At 34.7% G+C, this 18,426-nt stretch overlaps 1 pseudogene; it reads right to left on the bottom strand.

Moving 5' to 3' along the window:
* Window positions 1–12,388: 12,388 nt before the first annotated feature.
* On the bottom strand, window positions 12,389–13,724 carry LOC116587821 (annotated as a pseudogene).
* Between the last annotated feature and the right edge of the window lie 4,702 nt (window positions 13,725–18,426).

Genomic DNA, 18,426 nt, shown 5'->3' with positions numbered 1-18,426 from the left:
TGGAGAAGATTGAAGGATGCATGAGAACAAAAAGAGGAAGACTAGTTAGAAAGATTTTTAATATTCCCATTAAGATATAATGAATGAATTACTTTAGTTCAGTTTGTCCAAGAGAAAATATGCATCAATTGCAAAATTCTTGAATCTCTACAAATAATTCATATATATGCTGAATGATCAATATGCTGAGTGGTAAATTTGCCAAATTTACCAATTTACTGGAAGATGTTATTTATTCATAAAGTTTAGAGATATTTTGATTGAAATGGATGGTTTTAATAAACTTCAAAAATTCCTAAAATGTTTTAGTCAAGGAATTTAAGTTTTAATTCAGTTTGTTTTAAATTTATTATGAGTGATTTCACTCTGGCAAGCCAAAATCTAGTATATTCCTGATTGTTTTACTATTTCCTTGTTGAAAATGAGACTATTTTACACATTTTCAGTGACAAGTTTTGGGCATATATTCAATATTGGTACTTTAAAATGAATGAGTTTCTATCTTCCAATAAATTGAGAGTCACAAATTCATCAACAAACTCAAACAAGTTAATATTTGAGAATTCCTTAAGGACTAAATTGTGAATCCCTCTTAAAATAGACATTTAAATAAATTTCACCAAAAATTCACTGCAAAACAACTACAGTAAGTAATATGTAACAGTATTAAGACTATTATGGATCAACTCATCTTGAAGATTATTTTAAAATCCTGAAAATCTCATTAAATAATCCATGTCTCCACAATATGCTGAAAAACTATATAAATATTTAATATAGATGTTTTTGAGGGAACTTGCATTTTTATGAATTGGTTTTTAGACAATTGATTTTACACTAGTTTGTTTATTAAAAACAAACAAGGTTTTGGTGATTTGATGATTTAGCTGAAACATTGATAGTGGCAAAGACAATTAAGGTAAGTGGATATGATATTCTGGTTGGAAAGACTACCACATTTGATGCTAAGCTGGATTTGAGGAATGGAGAAAAGGATATATCAATGACTACTACAGTTTGTAGACATGGTGAGGGCTAGGACTGTTCTCTGAGAATAGGGAAATTTGGGTATAACAATGTTTACTGCCAAGAGGAATTTTTTCAAACCAATATTTTTAATATACTTGAGATGCTAATATAAACACCATGTAAAGCTATCAAGTAGACAGTAGGGTATACCAACCTGGATCTAACAGGAGAAGACTAGCATGGAGACAAATCTTTAGGAGTCATCAGAATATGGATGACAATTAAAACGAAGGATGGGAGAAGAAAGACACACTAGGATTCACTCCTGAAGTTCTCCAACATTAACACTATGTATAGAAGTAATACAGATGGGGAAGGAGTCTGAAATGACTAGCCAGTGAGTTGTGCTGCTGCCAAAAGTAAGAAAAGGAAGTTTTCAAGAAGGGTAGAATTGTCACTTGTATCCTATAAAACAGCAAAGTTTTATTCAGGTTATCACCTTTGACTCCCCACTTTCTTTCTTTCTTTTTTTTAAAGGTTTCTAGTTCATTTTATTAGCATACTTCCTGTGCTTTGTTTTTTAAGTACATATATACAGACATACATACACATATGCTTGCATGCATTGGATACATATAGCATCTATTTGTGTGATTATGTCTGTCTTCTACTTCACTCTTAACCATGAACTTTTTAAAGGCAGGTACCTTGTCAATCATCTTTATATGCTTAGCACAGTATCTGGAGAATAAAAGGTACTCAGAAATATTTGTTGAATTGCATTATTATTTCTAATAAGGACTTCATCTCAGTCACCATCAGTATACAAATATAAATATTGATAAAACCTGTAAGTGCATCATGCATTCTCAAGCCAAGTGTATTTTAGTCCTTACTGGGCATTTTAATCTTCACACTTGAAAACCAAGTTAACTTTTTTTTATTGAACACACATTATTTCTTTTCTGTTTATCTCTAAATTTCTTTCTTTGACTGTTTATGAACATCCCTTGAAACTACACGGTTAAATCACAAATGCTGAGCTCAGAGCAGAAAATTTGCAAAAAGCCACATCTGCTTGCTGCACCAGCTACTGATCTGAAACTGCAAACCACACCTGTAGTGCTAAAATTGATTTTACTCATCTTTGCATATGTCATCAAGATCAGCATGCATTTTGAGCCATTACTTAAGATTTGTTATGAAATATTGGAAGTTGCAGCCTGTGAAAATGATTGGTTTTTTGAAAAGCTTCTCTGCTCATTTGCACATAGACAAAGGCCATGTGTAAACTCCTCAGCAAAACTGTAAACCTGGCATTATGCCATTATATGAGCAAAAATCCCAGAGATTTGTTTATTCCTGAGATTGAAATATTCACTGAAACAATATAAATGGGAATGAGTTCCATTCTGTGAGATCACATAATAAAATAATAGAGAATGTAGCCTAGTATATGTGAGAAAAAATTAAAAAAAAAAAAAAGAAACTAGAATGGGAATGAATCATCAGAATCCATAAGCGTAATCCAGAGGGTACATGTTTAAACTGACCTTAAAAGTAAATCTATGTACAGAAATCAGTTGCTCTCTTATACACTAACAATGAAAATATAGAAAGAGAAATTAGAGAATAGATTTCCATTTACTATAGCACCAAGAAACACAAGATACCTGGGAATAAGCCTAGCCAAAGAGATAAAGGATCTGTACTCAAAGGACTACAGAACACTTGTGAAAGAAACGAAGAAGACACAAAAAGATGGAAGATCATTTCATGCTCATGGATTGGAAGAATAAACATTGTTAAAATGTCTATACTGCTTAGAGCCATCTATGCTTTCAATACCATCCCAATCGAAATTCCACCGGCATTTTTCAAAGTGCTGGAACAAACAATCCTAAAATTTGTATGGAATGAGAAAAGATGCCGAATTGCTAAGGAAATGTTGAAAAAGAAAAACAAATCTCACCAAGACAGCATCGTACTGACACAAAAACAGACACGTAGACCAGTGGAACCGAGTAGAGAGCCCAGATACAGACCCTCAACTCTATGGTCAAATAGTCTTCAACAAAGCAGGAAAAAAATATACAGTGGGGAAAAAAAGAGTCTCTTCAATAAATGGTGCTGGGAAAATTGGACAGCTGTGTGTAGAAGAATGAAACTTGACCATTCTCTTACACCATACACAAAGATAAACTTGAAATGGATAAAAGACCTCAACGTGAAGCAGGAATCTATCAAAATCCTTGAGGAGAACATAGGCAGTAACCTCTTTGACATTGGCCACGGCAACTTCTTTCAAGATATGTGGACCATATCTTCTTTATCCATTCGTCCATTGAATATACAATGGAGTATTATGCCTCTATCAGAAAGGGTGAATACTGAACTTTTGTATCAACATGGATGGGACTGGAGATTACATTGAGTGAAATAAGTCAAGCAGAGAGAGTCAAGTATCATATGGTTTCACTTACTTGTGGAGCATAAGGAATAACACAGAGGACATGAGGAGAAGGAAATGAAAAGTGAGATGGGGGAAATTGGAGGGGGAGACAAAGCATGAGAGACTGTGGACTCTGAGAAACAAACTGAAAGTTTTGGAAGGGAGGATGGTGGGGGGTTGGGTGAGCCTGCCAGTGGGTATTAAGGAGGGCATGTATTGCATGGAGCACTGGGTGTGGTGCATAAACAATGAATTCTGGAACACTGAAAATAAATAAAATAAAATAAAATGAAATGAAAAAAATAAATCTACGTGCAATAGATTTTCTAGCATTTCAGACTCAATCTTCAGGGTTATTTCATTATAAAGCCACAGAATTTCAGCATTAATATAAAGCTTAAGAGATCTTACCTGACTTAAAGGGGAGGGCCATTGGATAGCAGGCAATACAGGGGGGAAAGGGTAAGAACAGCTGCATTCATGTCTATTTACATTGTTTTTCTACCTTATCACATGTTTCTCAAAGAAGAGATGAAAGCTCTTATCTCAATCTAGTTTAGTATGTTGAATGTTTCCAATAAATACGATTGCAAAAAATATGATTGCTAGTTAATAACCTGCTTTTAATTATACTTGAAATTAAAGTAACAATGAAAAACTCCTTTTTATATGGCTTTGTCCTATATTTATGACTAGTAATGGCAGCATATCAACCTCATATTAAAATTGGTCTTCATTGCCCAATTACATACTGGGATAAATGAGAAAGGAGTGCCAGTGTCATATGTTGAGAATCTAGACATTAACATTTGAAATTGATCAACCATAAAGAGCACCTTATAACATACAGTATTTTTTTATATTTGGTTTGTTGATGTTTATTTCTCATCTTTTCACATGAATTTTGCAAAACAAAAGGAGAGATTTACTCAAAGTGGACAAAATGAAACCAGCTTTTTGTTTTTTATCTTTAAAGTCTGAATCACCTATAGTAACTCCATTAGCACTAATGGAAATTTGCATGTAATAAATCCTTTTGGTGCTTGGAGAATATACCACAGCTCTTTTAAAGTATCTGGTGCTTTTACCCTTGGGTCTCTCAGAAGTGATGAACCATCAGATACAGTGTTCTTGGAAAGGAATAGGAAGATAATTAGAGTATCTTCAATTTTCTGTCTTTGCATATAACAGTCCTTTTTTTTTCCCCCCCAAGTGCGTGTATACATATCTTAATACTCCAACACAGCTACAGAAGAGCTCAGGAAAAAATGCTGAATCCACATGAAGGAGACTATGGTTATTACTTCTGAGAATATTATAAGAATTTCCTATATTTTGTATAATTACAGTTAGTTATAAAAGGAGTTAGAGAATGTTACATATACCTTTAAGGACATAGTGTCTGCTTAACTTTAAAATGACCAGTTGCTTCATTAACTTAAAAATGGTAAAAAAAAAAAATATTACCAAGATGAAAGTCATACTTCAGTGTATCCATCACTTGGGAGTGTTTGCTATTGTGTCTGAGTGTGCTTCTCATATTCGCAGTTAGGGTTTCTACATATGAATTTTGGAAGACATAATTCAGACCCTAACAGATGTGATCCAACTAATATAGAACCTCTTTCTGACCAAAAATGAGAAGTTTTTATAATTCACCAGCTCTTTTCTATTTATTTGTTTGTTTGTTTGTTTGTTTGTTTAAGAGAGCAAGAGAGAGCACAAGCAAGGGGAGAAGCAGGCAGATGTAGAAACAGGCTCCCCGCTGAGCAAAGAGCCCAATGCAGGACTCAGTCCCAGAACACTGTGATCACGACCTGAGCTGAAGGCAGACATTTAACCAGCTGAGCCACCCAGGCATCCCAATCAGCTCTCTTCTATATGACTTGTTAAGCAAAACTCTGGATAGAAAGGCTACCAATTAAGATGTATTTATAAAAATATTCTGTTGCTTTAGGCAGATTATCACCATGCCCTAATTCATCTTTAGCCAAAACATACAAAATTATTGATTTGTATCAATTCTGATATAATGATAAATTGATAATAGCATTAATAAATTTTATAAATTTAAATAGTAATTATGTGTTAAGTAGGGATAGTGGTAGTTAACTTTCAAGTATTTATAATTGAGTGTTTAGCTAAACAGATAGAAAAGTCTATGATACGGAGTTATATTTCTCTGATATGAATAATGCATTCTCTCCATATCCCATATCCTTTTTAAAACTATCATGCAGTGGAAAATTCTTTTGTATTAATACATCAATTCAAATTCATCTGTAATTTTAATAGATATTTTAACATTTACTTTTTAATAAAGCTATTTCTTTCCCAATAAACCAGATAATTAAAGGGTTTAAAAATAAACAAGCTGGTGGGGTGCCTGGGTGGCTCAGTGGGTTAAGCCTCTGCCTTCGGCTCAGGTCATGATCCCAGGGGCCTGGGATCGAGTCCCGCATTGGGCTCTCTGCTCAGCAGGGAGCCTGCTTCTCCTCATCTCTCTCTCTGTCTCTCTGCCTATTTGTGATCTTTCTCTCTGTCAAATAAATAAATAAAATCTTTAAAAAAAAATAAAATAAAATAAACAAGCTGGGGGCACCTGGGTGGCTCAGTGGGTTAAAGCCTCTGCCTTCGGCCCAGGTCATAATCTCTGGGTCTTGGGATCAAGCCCGCATTGGCTCTCTGTTCAGCGGGGAGACTACTTCCTCCTCTCTCTCTGCCTACTTGTGATCTATCAAATTTAAAAAATAAATAAATAAACAAGCTAGAAAATACTTATTTTAATGGGCATTCCATTTGTACATAAATTTCTTTTAAGTATGTTTAATGACAATAAAATGATATTTAAATGCACTAGTAAAGCTTGCTAACAAATCTTTTTGTAGAAGAGTCAGTATTCAAAGTGAATAATCTACAGAATACATGCTTTGTAATTCCAGTGGCCATGATAGTTTTCTATTAGCAAAAATTATTTTTAAAATAATCCTTAATACTACAAACATATATACAAAGAAAGCTATAAAGGAGAACAACAAAATTATTTGTAAGCTCATAACTCAGGCAATCCATACAGATTTGTTAAAATAAAAGTAAAAAATCCATAAAATTAGAAAATTTAACAAATAAGTAAAACCTCCATCCCAAACCTGCACATATTTTCTCTTCCAATGATAACCATTTTAAGAATTTTTTATCTTACATTTTATTACACATAGAAGTATATTAATTTGAGCCATATAAAAGTTGCTAAATATTGACCAGCAATTTTATGACTCAAACTAATACATGTGATTCTATATCTTGTTTGTTAATCTAATAATATATTTGAGTACTTTTTATATTAGAAAATGTGCTTTATTTAGATTACATATTATCGTACATATATAATAGACACTTTCACTGATGCTCTTTTGGTGAAAAATTATGCATCTTTTTGCTATTTCAACCTTTATAGATTATCTTGATATATGTTTGTATATATATTTATATTTAAGCACCTAATAGTGCAACTATTGTATCAAAATGATGCACATTTAAAATTTTTACAGGTACCTTTAAATTACTCCCCCAGATTTCTCCCTCCATAGCACATACAGAACTTTGTCAGGACTAGGTATTACTTATGATTGATTAAAAAAAATAGTATCTCATTTATTTAGTCATGAGCTGAACATTTTTTCATATGTATTCATTTATCATTTGTGTTGCTGTTTCTCTTCCAGTATACTGACTATACATATGCTTGGTTCCTTTTTACTTTCTTATTATCTGTAAAACACTGCTTTTCATATCTCCTTGTATGCTTTTTGTAAGATAAATGGTGCTTTATTTACCATATATCTTGTCATTCTTCTGAGTTTGTTTACTAAAATCACAAATAAATTTATCCAGCTTTTGCTTTTAGAAATCTTGGATTCATTTTTACATTCAAATCCTTGATCTCTCTGGAATTTATTTTGATATAGAAGTGAAGATGACATTTAGCTTTGTATTTTTTTTTTCTGAAAAGTCTGTTGTTACTATTGTAAGTGACCCATCATTCTTGTTAGCATGCATCCCACCAAATTTTCTCTTTGTTTTACATGGATTTCTTAACTTAATAATCTTGGATTTCCTAAATAAATAAATATATCACAAACGATAATTTTGGCAGATGAAACACTGGCCACATTGCAAAAGAAATTTGAGACCTAAAAATACTTATTAATTCCATGATAATGATTGAATTATCTAAAGCAGAAAATTTATAAAAGGTAAGTCTAAAGATTAACCTTTGTAGAGTATCAAATATCAGTTTACATTTAATACTGGAGAAGGTAAGAAAAAGTAGAAGTTTCTCTTCACAGGAATTGGAAGAGAACCATGAGAACATCTTGTTGCCTAAGTCAGAGAACTTAAAAAAGTGAAAATTGAGACAAAAACTCTAAAATTGGTGAGAAAAGCAATTTGGACACAGTTACATGCACAAAATTAACATTAGAGATCAGAGAGGGAATGGTATAGGAAAGGATATCTCAGTTTGTAGATTATTCTTCCTAGAAGTTGGAGATACTAAGAAAAGAGAAAAACTCAGCGGAAACTATCTTTAAATCAAAGGCATTTTTAATCTGAATCGAGATTTGGGCAATTTTAAAGGCAGAAGAGAGGCCAGGAGAGGCAGTGGGTGAATGAGAAGGTATGAGAGTTAGAACATCCTTCAGAATTCAGGAAGGATTAAAACTGGTATCACTGTAATTTTGAGGAAAATAGGAATGGGCTAAGGACAGAAGGCCAAACTAAAATGTGTTCTATTCCATGAGATTAGGTTTGGCATTTGGGAAACTCTAAGACAACCAATGTGAAAATGAATTGAATGACATCTAAACATTTAAATATGAATATAAATAAATATTCTAACAAAGTCCACAAATGTCAGTATTACTTAGTAATATCCATAGCTTTCATGGAAAAGATAACAGAAAGTTAGGAGAAAACATTTGAAGTATTGCAAATAGGGACTTAAGCAAAATTAAAAGCAAAATTTGAAAAAAAAAAAAAAAAGCAAAATTTGAAAATAAGGATGCTGTAGTAACACAGAGGAGAGTGCCAATTAACTTAAACTGATGTATATGAAATTCTTCCTCTGGTGAAATTTTTAAAACACCAAATTATAAATATTAAGAGCATTGAGTTTGTTAATCTGTTAATCTATTATGCATTTGTCATAAATCATAGATAAATCACAGATTTTAGTGAAATTCCTTTTATCAGTAAATATATTCATCTATACCTATCAGAACGTTTTTGTAATCTTTGTGAGTACAAATGGACTTTATTTCTTTCATATGTGAGTCATATATACACACATATATACATATAAGCAAATAAAAAATATACCTATATGTGTACATATGTATGTATGCATATATGTATACAAATATACATATATACATATAAATCTCCAAATACATATATATACACATATATAAGCAAATAAAAATAAAGTAAATAAAAATCTATCATGAAAGTGTCCCAAAAAGGTCTTTTGGAAAATGTATTTTCCAGAAATTATGTAGCATTTATCTTTTATCCAAAATAAACTTAAACATTAATGGTGGCTCTCAAATAATCACGGCAAAGTAATTTTAAATAAATGTTTCTTTTTTGCAATCTTTGAATAAATAAGTTTTTCTATAGTCTATATTAGGTGATGTTTATTTTACTTTGATTAGATTGAAAACGGATTTTATTGTTCTATTTCCTGAACATTTCAAAGTAATTTTAAGTCTAATTGAACAAACACATCTTATTAGTCTTTCCCTGAGATGTAATAATTTAAACAGTCCTATTTGTAATTAAATACAAAGGAAAATTCAATCCAAAAAGGAAATGTAGCAAGACAGAGGGCCACTGTATTTTGCAAATTATTTTTCCCAAAATCTGACTGGTATTTAATTAGATAAGGGAGAAAACCAGACAATGAGGAACTTGGTAGCATTATCCCTTGCATTTGGGAACACTTGCCATAACATTAAGCTATTTCCTGGGTTAAAATTCCTGTTGCTTTCAATTCTCCATAGATGAATATAAAACCTCCGTTTTGAGAGACCACTTGGTCTTGTTCTTATTTATGAATACCTTGAAAGAAACCAGGAGAAAATAGGTAACACTGACATACCCAATATATGAACTCTTTATCCTTTTATAATTATAGTTCAAAATAAAATATACTACATGTATTCTTGAGTATGTCTTTATATCAAGTTCTTGAATGTAAAATTACTTTTGGTCTTTTATAATTTCATGATGTTGGAGTTAATTTTTTTTAAGGTTTTTATTTATATATTTGACAGGTCACAAGCAGGCAGAGAGGCAGGCAGAAAGACAGGGGGAAGCAGGCTCCCCACTGAGCAGAGAGCCCAATGCAGAACTTGATCCCAGGACCCCAAGATCATGGCCTAAGCTGAAGGCAGAGGCTTAACCCACTGAGCCACCCAGGAACCCAATTGTGTTGGAGTTTAAAAATGAGAGGGATGTCCACCTCTCTCTGTGGCTACAGCTTTCTTTAGGACAGAGAGATCTGTTGCAGGACTACTAGAGTCGGCCTTAACTTCTGGAGTTCCAGAGGACCTTTCATTGAGAAACTACATTCCTCAAAAAAATGCAACATTCATCTTTTATTCCAAACAAACCTAGATATTAATGGTGGCTTTCAGATAATGATGACAAAGCAATTGAGCCTTCTTTTTTTAGAAGAATACTTCAGCTTAAGAGTTCTGTTTATTTTTTAAAGAATGATGAAAACACATTGCTTTGATTAATAATCTCCACGAGCCTCCTAGGAACTTAATATGCAAGTTCAGGTTTTCATTGACAAGGGATTTCCCACTTCTCATTTTAAATGTAATTAATTATTTCCATATATATGATGTTACTGTTACAACACATTGTGTTCCCTACTGAAGAGACAGTTCAATGTTAGGCTTCTTCATATTTGCCTTTGATCTTTATTCCAAAGAGCTTCTTGTAGCAGAAGCTTAATAATTTAAAGCCACAGCCTTGACAAAAATCAGAAAGAAAAATGAAATTAGAAGAGATAATAAAAAGGTGAAAATAAATAAACATAGAGTTGCATAGTTTTCTTAAACAATAAGCTCTCTGGATTTCTTGTTGAAGAGATTATGCTGAGAGCATTAGAAGGATTGTACATGATATTCCTGCAGTTTCTATGCCTCACAGGAAACAGTGACAACCTACTTCACATTTGGGCCCCATTTGCCAGTGTGTGAATGTGGGAAGTACAGATAATAAGAACTAGGAAGAGTTCAGGAGTGCTGAACTGTTTAAATTCTTTGTGACAGCTCCTATTCACCAATGTCCAAACTAAAATCCCATTTGCTGTTATCTACAATGGACAAATGGGAGATATTGGCAGTAAGGAGGCAGATAAAGGAAATCATCCAAACCATGAGGTAAGGTCTGGATGGCTGCTCCAAGGTAGGTTTTGGAATTCCAAAGGATAATCTTGCAATTCAAACATCTAACAGTGAGATAATTCAGCCTTGAGAATGGAGCTCTGGACCACAAAGTTTGTTTAATAATGTATAGAATAGGGAAAAATAGATAAAAGGAAGCTAGAAAAGGAAATAGGATTATATGATTTACTCAGAAAATTTTTTACAATTATTCAATAATGTGATTACTACATTTATTTTATTAAGCAAGAAATGAGGCCAATAATCTTCATTTATTGAAATATTTTTTATTATTGACATTATTCCTTTGGATAATTTGTCTTTCTAAAAGTCAAGTAATTAAAGTAAATTACTTCTCTATGATACTTTCAGCTTTTTGAGTTAACAATCTAAATTTTTTATTCAAATTCTTCCTGGTAACCCAATTCTTTTAATGTATACAAGTTAACATATTTGTATTTTCCAAGAATCAATCCTTATTCCTAAAAATATGAAGAGATTAAAAGTTAATTCATAACATCATGAGGTGAGTTCTATCATGCACTGGGATAGGAAGGAATTCCTTACAATTATATCCTTTCTATCAATAAATCATCTTTAAGCACTAATTTTATGCAAGGCTGTATGTTAGCTCTAGGAAATATATATATTAAAAAAGCAGCTCCTATTCTTAAAGAATATCGCCACTGACCTAGTTCTGATTGCTATCTTTTCTTACCTGTATTGTTACAGTAATTATATAATTGTTCTTCCCTCATCCAGTTCCTTTTGCTTTAAAGCTGCCTAAATTCTCATGTCATACCCTTCTCAAAATTTTCCCATTTCTCCTTTTCCCTAAATTGCTTAACATGTAGCCCAAGATTTTCCAATATGTGATTCCATTCGGTCTCTCTTAGCTTTGTCTTTACCAACATCCATCCCATGTACACTAACATCACAAAAATACTCATTCTGAAAATTTTGTGATTTTGTAGCTTTTCCTTTGACCTGATATGTCTTTATTAATTTATATTCATTTCTTGTCAAATTCAAATTCAAATCCCACTAAGAAATCTAAGAAATTTTCCCTCATCTTTTCTTATCTTGAAGGAAATGTTCCCTGTTCTGTGTTTCAACAGCACCTAGTATGTTATGGTATTATTTCATTCTCCTTTTGCATCATATTTAATCACCTTTTTTTTTGGTTTCCCATTTGCCTTGAAACTTTTAATTCTTATTTCTTTTTTCTGTACAGATGTCTTTCACTGAGGACCACTTCAAATCCTCCCCCCCCCCATAATAATCTTTCTTGTGACAGGCAAGGCTGTTCCCTCCCATGCTGGGAGATACCGTGTGGCAAGTGACAAAGCTTTGAACCTAGCCTCTCTGGGGGCTGCAGTGGTAGTGATGGGGGAAGGCGATGGGCCCCATGGCTGGGCTAGTACCATGACAGAAGCCTGCTGCTTTGGGGAGACATACTCTTCTAACTGCATCCTGATGCCTCTGGACTTTAGGCAAGAGCTTTCCAGCTCTACTTGTCCTGCATCTTCTCCAGGATAGGCACAATCATATCAAACTTGGACTACTTAGTGGGTCTTCATTCACGCAGATCTTCATGAGCTTACATACATGGGAGGAATGGCTAGTGGGATGGTAGGCCGAAGGCCCTCCAATGCCACCTGCATTTGAATCTCCACATTGGAGAGTTCAGCAAAGGTCCATCCCATGTCACCATTTCCCACAGAAGCACTGCAAAACTCCACATGCCTGCTGAACATCTGTTTGTATCCTCAGGATTCTGCCGAGCTCAGGGGCCATCTAGGCAGATGCATACATGCACCCAGAACATTGCAAGGAGAACTTGACATTGGCCATGTTGATTAGGGCAGTCATGTCCTCTTCAGTCATTACACTATGGCTATTGAGTGCATGTTGTGGGATGAGGGGCTCTAATGTGTGTAGGAAGGCCATGCCCCTTGCCATGTCCAATGTAAACTCTACAGCCTGGCTCGGGTCCACAAAAGAATTGCTGCCTTCATGTGATACATTGTACAGGGATCCTGTGTGTGAGACTGGTGAGGAGAAGGTAGAGACTGACGGGCACCTAGCACAGGGAGAACATCTGGATTCGAGAAAATCCTTAGATGGGGACATTCCTCATTAAAGTCCCTGCTCTTCCTTGTACTCCAGTTTCAAACCTTTAGCATCTTCATGACGATGTCATTGACCTGTCAACAGCCCTTACATAGCTCTCCAGAGTGATGGTCATTGAATTTTGCCAGAAAGTTGAGCTGTTTGAAGTCAGTGCCAGCATGTTTGTGCAGAGTCCCATTCTGGGGCCAAGTGCGGGTGGTTCTCTTCCAAAATGTGTCCTTGTATGGAATATGGTTAAAGTTGTGGCCCATCTTCTCTGCCTGCTCTCAGAACAGATCCCTCAGAGGTCCTTGGCTTTGTCCTTGGACATCTCTCCATACTTGTTATAAATGCTGACAAGACCCCCATTAGCCACCAGGTCCTCTGCAACCCGATGTTGGCCCAAAAAAAACAGGCATAATGCAGGGGCACATTTCCATGTACATTCACTGCATTGATGTCAGCTTTATACTGCTGCAGCTTCTGCACAATATCACGGTGTCTGGGACCGGCTGCCGGGTGCTAAGGGGTGTCATCACCACGGTTCATCACATTGATTCATGTTCCCCACATGATCAGCATCTCAACCACAGGACAACAGCCCTCTTGGCAGGGCCAGGGCAAGGGGGAGAAGCCATGATCATCTCCTGGTTGAGGCTGTTTTCGTGTTGTCCAGCCTACAGGTGAATGGCCACCACATTGCCCTCCCACCACTGGGTAAAAATGTCATCCATAACAACTTCTGGGCACTGAATATGCTAGATTGGGGAAGACTGTGGATGGAGACTCAGGCTGGAGCAGCCTTCATCAGGGAACTCCCCTCCGGCCAAGCCAGCCATTGGTCCACCCCTGGCCCTCTTCAGACCCCGTTCCTCCCTCCTTCTCACCTCCCTTGCCCTTCTCTCAAATCCCTTTTTTTTTCTTTTCTTTTTTTTTTTTTAGTTTTTATTTAAATTCCAGTTAGCTAACATACAGTGTAATATTAGTTTCAGATGTACAATATAATGATTCAACACTTCCATACAACACCCAGTGCTCTTCGCAAAAAGTGTGCTCCTTAATTCTCCATCACCTATTTCACCCATTTCCCCACCCACTTCCTCTCTGGTAGCCATCAGTTTGTTATGTGTAGTGAAGTATGTTTCTTGGTTTGCTTCTCTCTTTCCTTATTCCCCCATGTTCATTTGTTTTGTTTCTTAAATTCTGAAAATGAATAAAATCAGACGGTATTTGTCTTTCTCTGTCTGACTTACTTCACTTAGCACAGTACTCTGTAGCTCCATCCATAACATTGCAAATAGCTAGATTTCATTCTCCTTATGGCTGAGTAACATATATATATAAAACTTCTGCATCCATTCATCAGTTGATGGACACTTGGGCTGTTTCCATAATTTGGCTATTATAGATACTGCTGCTATAAACCTTGGGGTGCATGTATCCCTTAATGAATCAGTATCTTTGTATTCCTTAGGTATATACCTAGTAGTGCCACTCCTGGACTGTAGGGTAGTTCTATTTTTAGCTTTCTGAGGAACCTCCATATTGTTTTCCAGAATGGTTGTGCCAGTTTGCATTCTTACCAACAGTGCAAGAGGGTTCCCCTTTCTCCACATCCTCACTAACACCTGTTGTGTTCTGTGTTGTTTTTAGCCATTCTGACATGTGAGGTGATATCTCATTGTAGTTTTGATTTATATTTCCCTGATGATCAGTGATGTTGAGCATCTTTTCATGTTTGTTAGCCATTGTATGTTTTCTTTGGTAAAATGTCTATTTATGTCTTCTGTCCATTTGTTCACTAGATTATTTTGTTTTGGATATTGAGTTTGGTAAGTTCATTATAGATTTTGAATACTAGCCCTTTATCAGATATGTCCTTTACGAATATCTTCTTCCATTCTGGGACTGCCTTTTAGTTTTGTTGATTGTTTCCTTCTCTGTACAGAAGATTTTTATTTTAATGACATTCCAATTGTTAATTTTTGGTTTTGTTATTACCCTTATCTCAGGAGACATATATAGAAAGAAGTTGCTATAGCAGATGTCAAAGAAGTTACTGCCTTTGTTCTCCTATATGCTTTTTTATGGTTTCAGTTCTCACATTTAGGTCTTTAATCCATTTTGAATTTATTTTTCTGTTTGATATAAGAAAATGGCCCAGTTTCAGTCTTTTGCATGTGGCTGTCCAGTTTTCCCGACACCATTTGTTGAAGAGACTGTCTTTTTCCTGTTGGATATTCTTTCCTGCTTTGTCAAAGATTAATTGACCATAGAGTTGTGGGTTCATTTCTTGGTTTGATTTTTTGTTCTATTGATCTATGTGTCTGTTTTTGTGCCAGCACTGTATTGTTTTTATCACTACAGCTTTGTATTTTAACTTGAAGTCCAAAATTGTGATGCCTCCAGCTTTGCTTTTCTTTTTCAAGATTACTTTGGTTATTTTGGGTCCTTTCTGGTTCCACACAACTTTTAGGATTATTTGTTTTAGTTCTGTGAAAAGTGCTGTTGGTATTTTGATAAGGATTGCATTAAATGTGTAGATTGCTATAGGTGGTATAAATATTTTAACAATATTTGTTCTTCCAATCCATGAACATGGAATATCTTTCCATTTGTTTGTGCCTTCTTTAGTTTCTTTCATCAGAATTTCATAGTTTTCAGGGTATAGGCCTTTCACCTCATTGGTTAGGCTTTTGCCCTAGGTATCTTATTGTTTTTGGTGCAATTGTAAATGGGATTGATTCCTCAAATTTTCTAACCACACAGGCACCACTAATTTATCAGTTTTAAGAGTTTTTTGTTTTTGTTTTTTGGTTTTAGTTTTTTTTTTCTGTAGAGTCTTTTAGGTTTTCTATATAGAGTATTATGTCATCTGTAAAACAGTGGAAGTTTTACTTCTTCCTTGCCTATTTGGATGCCTTTTATTTATTTATCTTTTAATTTTTGTTGTCTGATGACTGAGCCTAGGACTTCTAGTACTATGTTAAAGAACAGTGGTGAGAATAGACATCCCTGTCTTGTTCCTGACCATAGAGGAAAACTCTCAGTTTTTCCCATTTGAGGATGATATTTGCTGTGCTTTTTCCTATTTTTCTTCTTTCTTTCTTTCTTTCTTTCTTTCTTTCTTTCTTTCTTTCTTTCTTTCTTTCTTTCAGATTTATCCGTTTATTTATTTGACTGAGAGAGAGAGAGAACAAGCAGAAGGAACAGCAGAGGGAGAGGGAGAACCAGGCCCTCCGCCAAGCAGGGAGCCAGTAGCTGGACTTCATCCCAGGACCCTGGGATCATAACTGGAGCCAAAGGCAGCAGCCCTAGGGACTGAGCCACCCAGGGACCCCATGGTGTGCGTTTTTGATATGTGGCATTTATTATGTTGAGGTATGTTCCCTTTAAACTTACTTTGTTGAGGTTTTTGTTTTGTTTTGTTTTTTGTAGTTTTTTAATCATGAAGGGATGATGTACTTCAAATCCTTTTTTTAGGGGCACCTGAGTGGTTCAATTGGTTGGGCCCCTGACTTAATTTAGGTTCAGGTCATGATCTCAGGGTAATGGGATCTAGCCCCATTCAGTGGGGAGTCTAGTTGAGGATTTTCTCTTTCTCCTTCTTCCTCTGCCCCTCTCCCTGCTGGTGCACAAACTATCTCTAAAATAAATAAATCTTTTCAAAAATCCTTTTTTTAGAGGTAAAAAGATTATGTTAGTAAATAAATGTCTTTTCCTCTAGGTTGAACATTAGATAGAGGCAGAATCACATCATGGTTGCTTTTGCCTTAATCAATAAATATATGCTAATTGGATTGAAGGTGATATAAATTGAATTGTTTTCAACACCAATTAAATGGAAGATGTTTCAGAAAGAATTTTTATAAATAAGAAAGAGACCTGAGGTTTGCTATGCAAATTCATACTAATAGTGAAAATCCTTTGAGTCGTAAGTCACTTTAAGTTTCATGTTTTGTCAAACACAATTTATATTTCAAGTTATGGAGAGATGGAAAGTTGTATGAGTAAGAATAATTTCTGATATGATAGATTATTATCAAAGCTAATGTTTGTTTTATATAAAGAATCAGTGGGGTTATTTAACCCTAGGTACTTCTGTTTGATTATTACTGGTTCTGGCTAATGAATGAGAAATTAATAGAGAGAAAATAAAGGAGCACAAGTATACACCAGACTTAATAAATACCAGAATGAGAAAACACCCATAGTTTATCTAATTAAACGACGTGTGTTGGTTTCAGACACATCTGATGGCAGGGACATTTGCCTGGAGGGCACTGTTTTTGATGAAAATATTTAAATGCATCTATGTTACTTTATTCAATTTTTTATAAGCCATTATGTCATTCATCTATGTATTTTTCAAATACTCATTGAATCTATTAATATTTTCAACTTGTATTGCAGCTTTAACAGATTCTACATACTGACTCAAGCCAATCAAATCCAAATAATATTTACCAAGTGCCTATGATAAACCAGCATCTATTCTGAGCAATGTTATTCAAAGGCATACCAACAGACTTTATTTTAAGATGATTGGCTAACATAAACACTGTTATAAAAGAGCGTGATGAAACAGCCAGTGGTAATTTTACATAAGTATTAGAGGAGCCCTGGGGCGCCTGGGTGGCTCAGTGGGATAAAGCCTCTGCCTTTGGCTCTGGTCATGATCCCAGGGTCCTGGGATAGAGCCCCACATTGGGCTCTCTGCTCCGCGGGGAGCCTGCTTCCTCCTCTCTCTCTCTCTCTCTGTGCCTGCCTCTCTGCCTATTTGTGATCTCTCTCTCTCTCTCTCTCTCTGTGTCAAATAAATAAATAAATAAAATCTTAAAAAAAAATTTCAAAAGTATTAGAGGAGCCCTGAAGAGAAGCTTCTAACTTGTGCTCGTACAGCTAACGTTGGCTTTCCGGAAAAATTGAAGACTATTAGAAAACTTGAGGCAAAGTAATGCAGTTAGAAGAGAGGGAAGACAGAAAAAGAAATGGAAATTACAAGCAGAGGAGAAAGTGTGAGTTAAAGCAGAGGGAAGCATGAATCAGTAGAACTGGAAACTGCTGACAGTTCATGGTTGCTAAAAGATAAACCATTCTCAAACTGGCACGAAAGGAATGACCAGTATTTCTAATGTCTTAGAATTTGGTCAATAAAAACATGGTTGCTTTATCTTTTGTGTTGCACCTCTTTAAAAAAAAAAATTTCTGACCTTTTAGTACAACAGTCATAATAGGTATAATGATAATGACATATATAATATATAATTAGGTATTATAGATAAGTTTATATTATACATAATATATAATAATATATAGATGTCTCTATAATAATACCTATATATTATGTGTGTATACATAATAATATGTATATGCTATATAATTACAACACATAATTACATATAATATATAATAAAATTTCTTAAAGGCTTATGT

The sequence above is a fragment of the Mustela erminea genome, chromosome 4 (genome assembly GCF_009829155.1).
Source record: "Mustela erminea isolate mMusErm1 chromosome 4, mMusErm1.Pri, whole genome shotgun sequence".
In the NCBI taxonomy this organism is placed as follows: Eukaryota; Metazoa; Chordata; class Mammalia; order Carnivora; family Mustelidae; genus Mustela; species Mustela erminea.
This window is presented reverse-complemented; position numbering and strand designations above follow the sequence as displayed.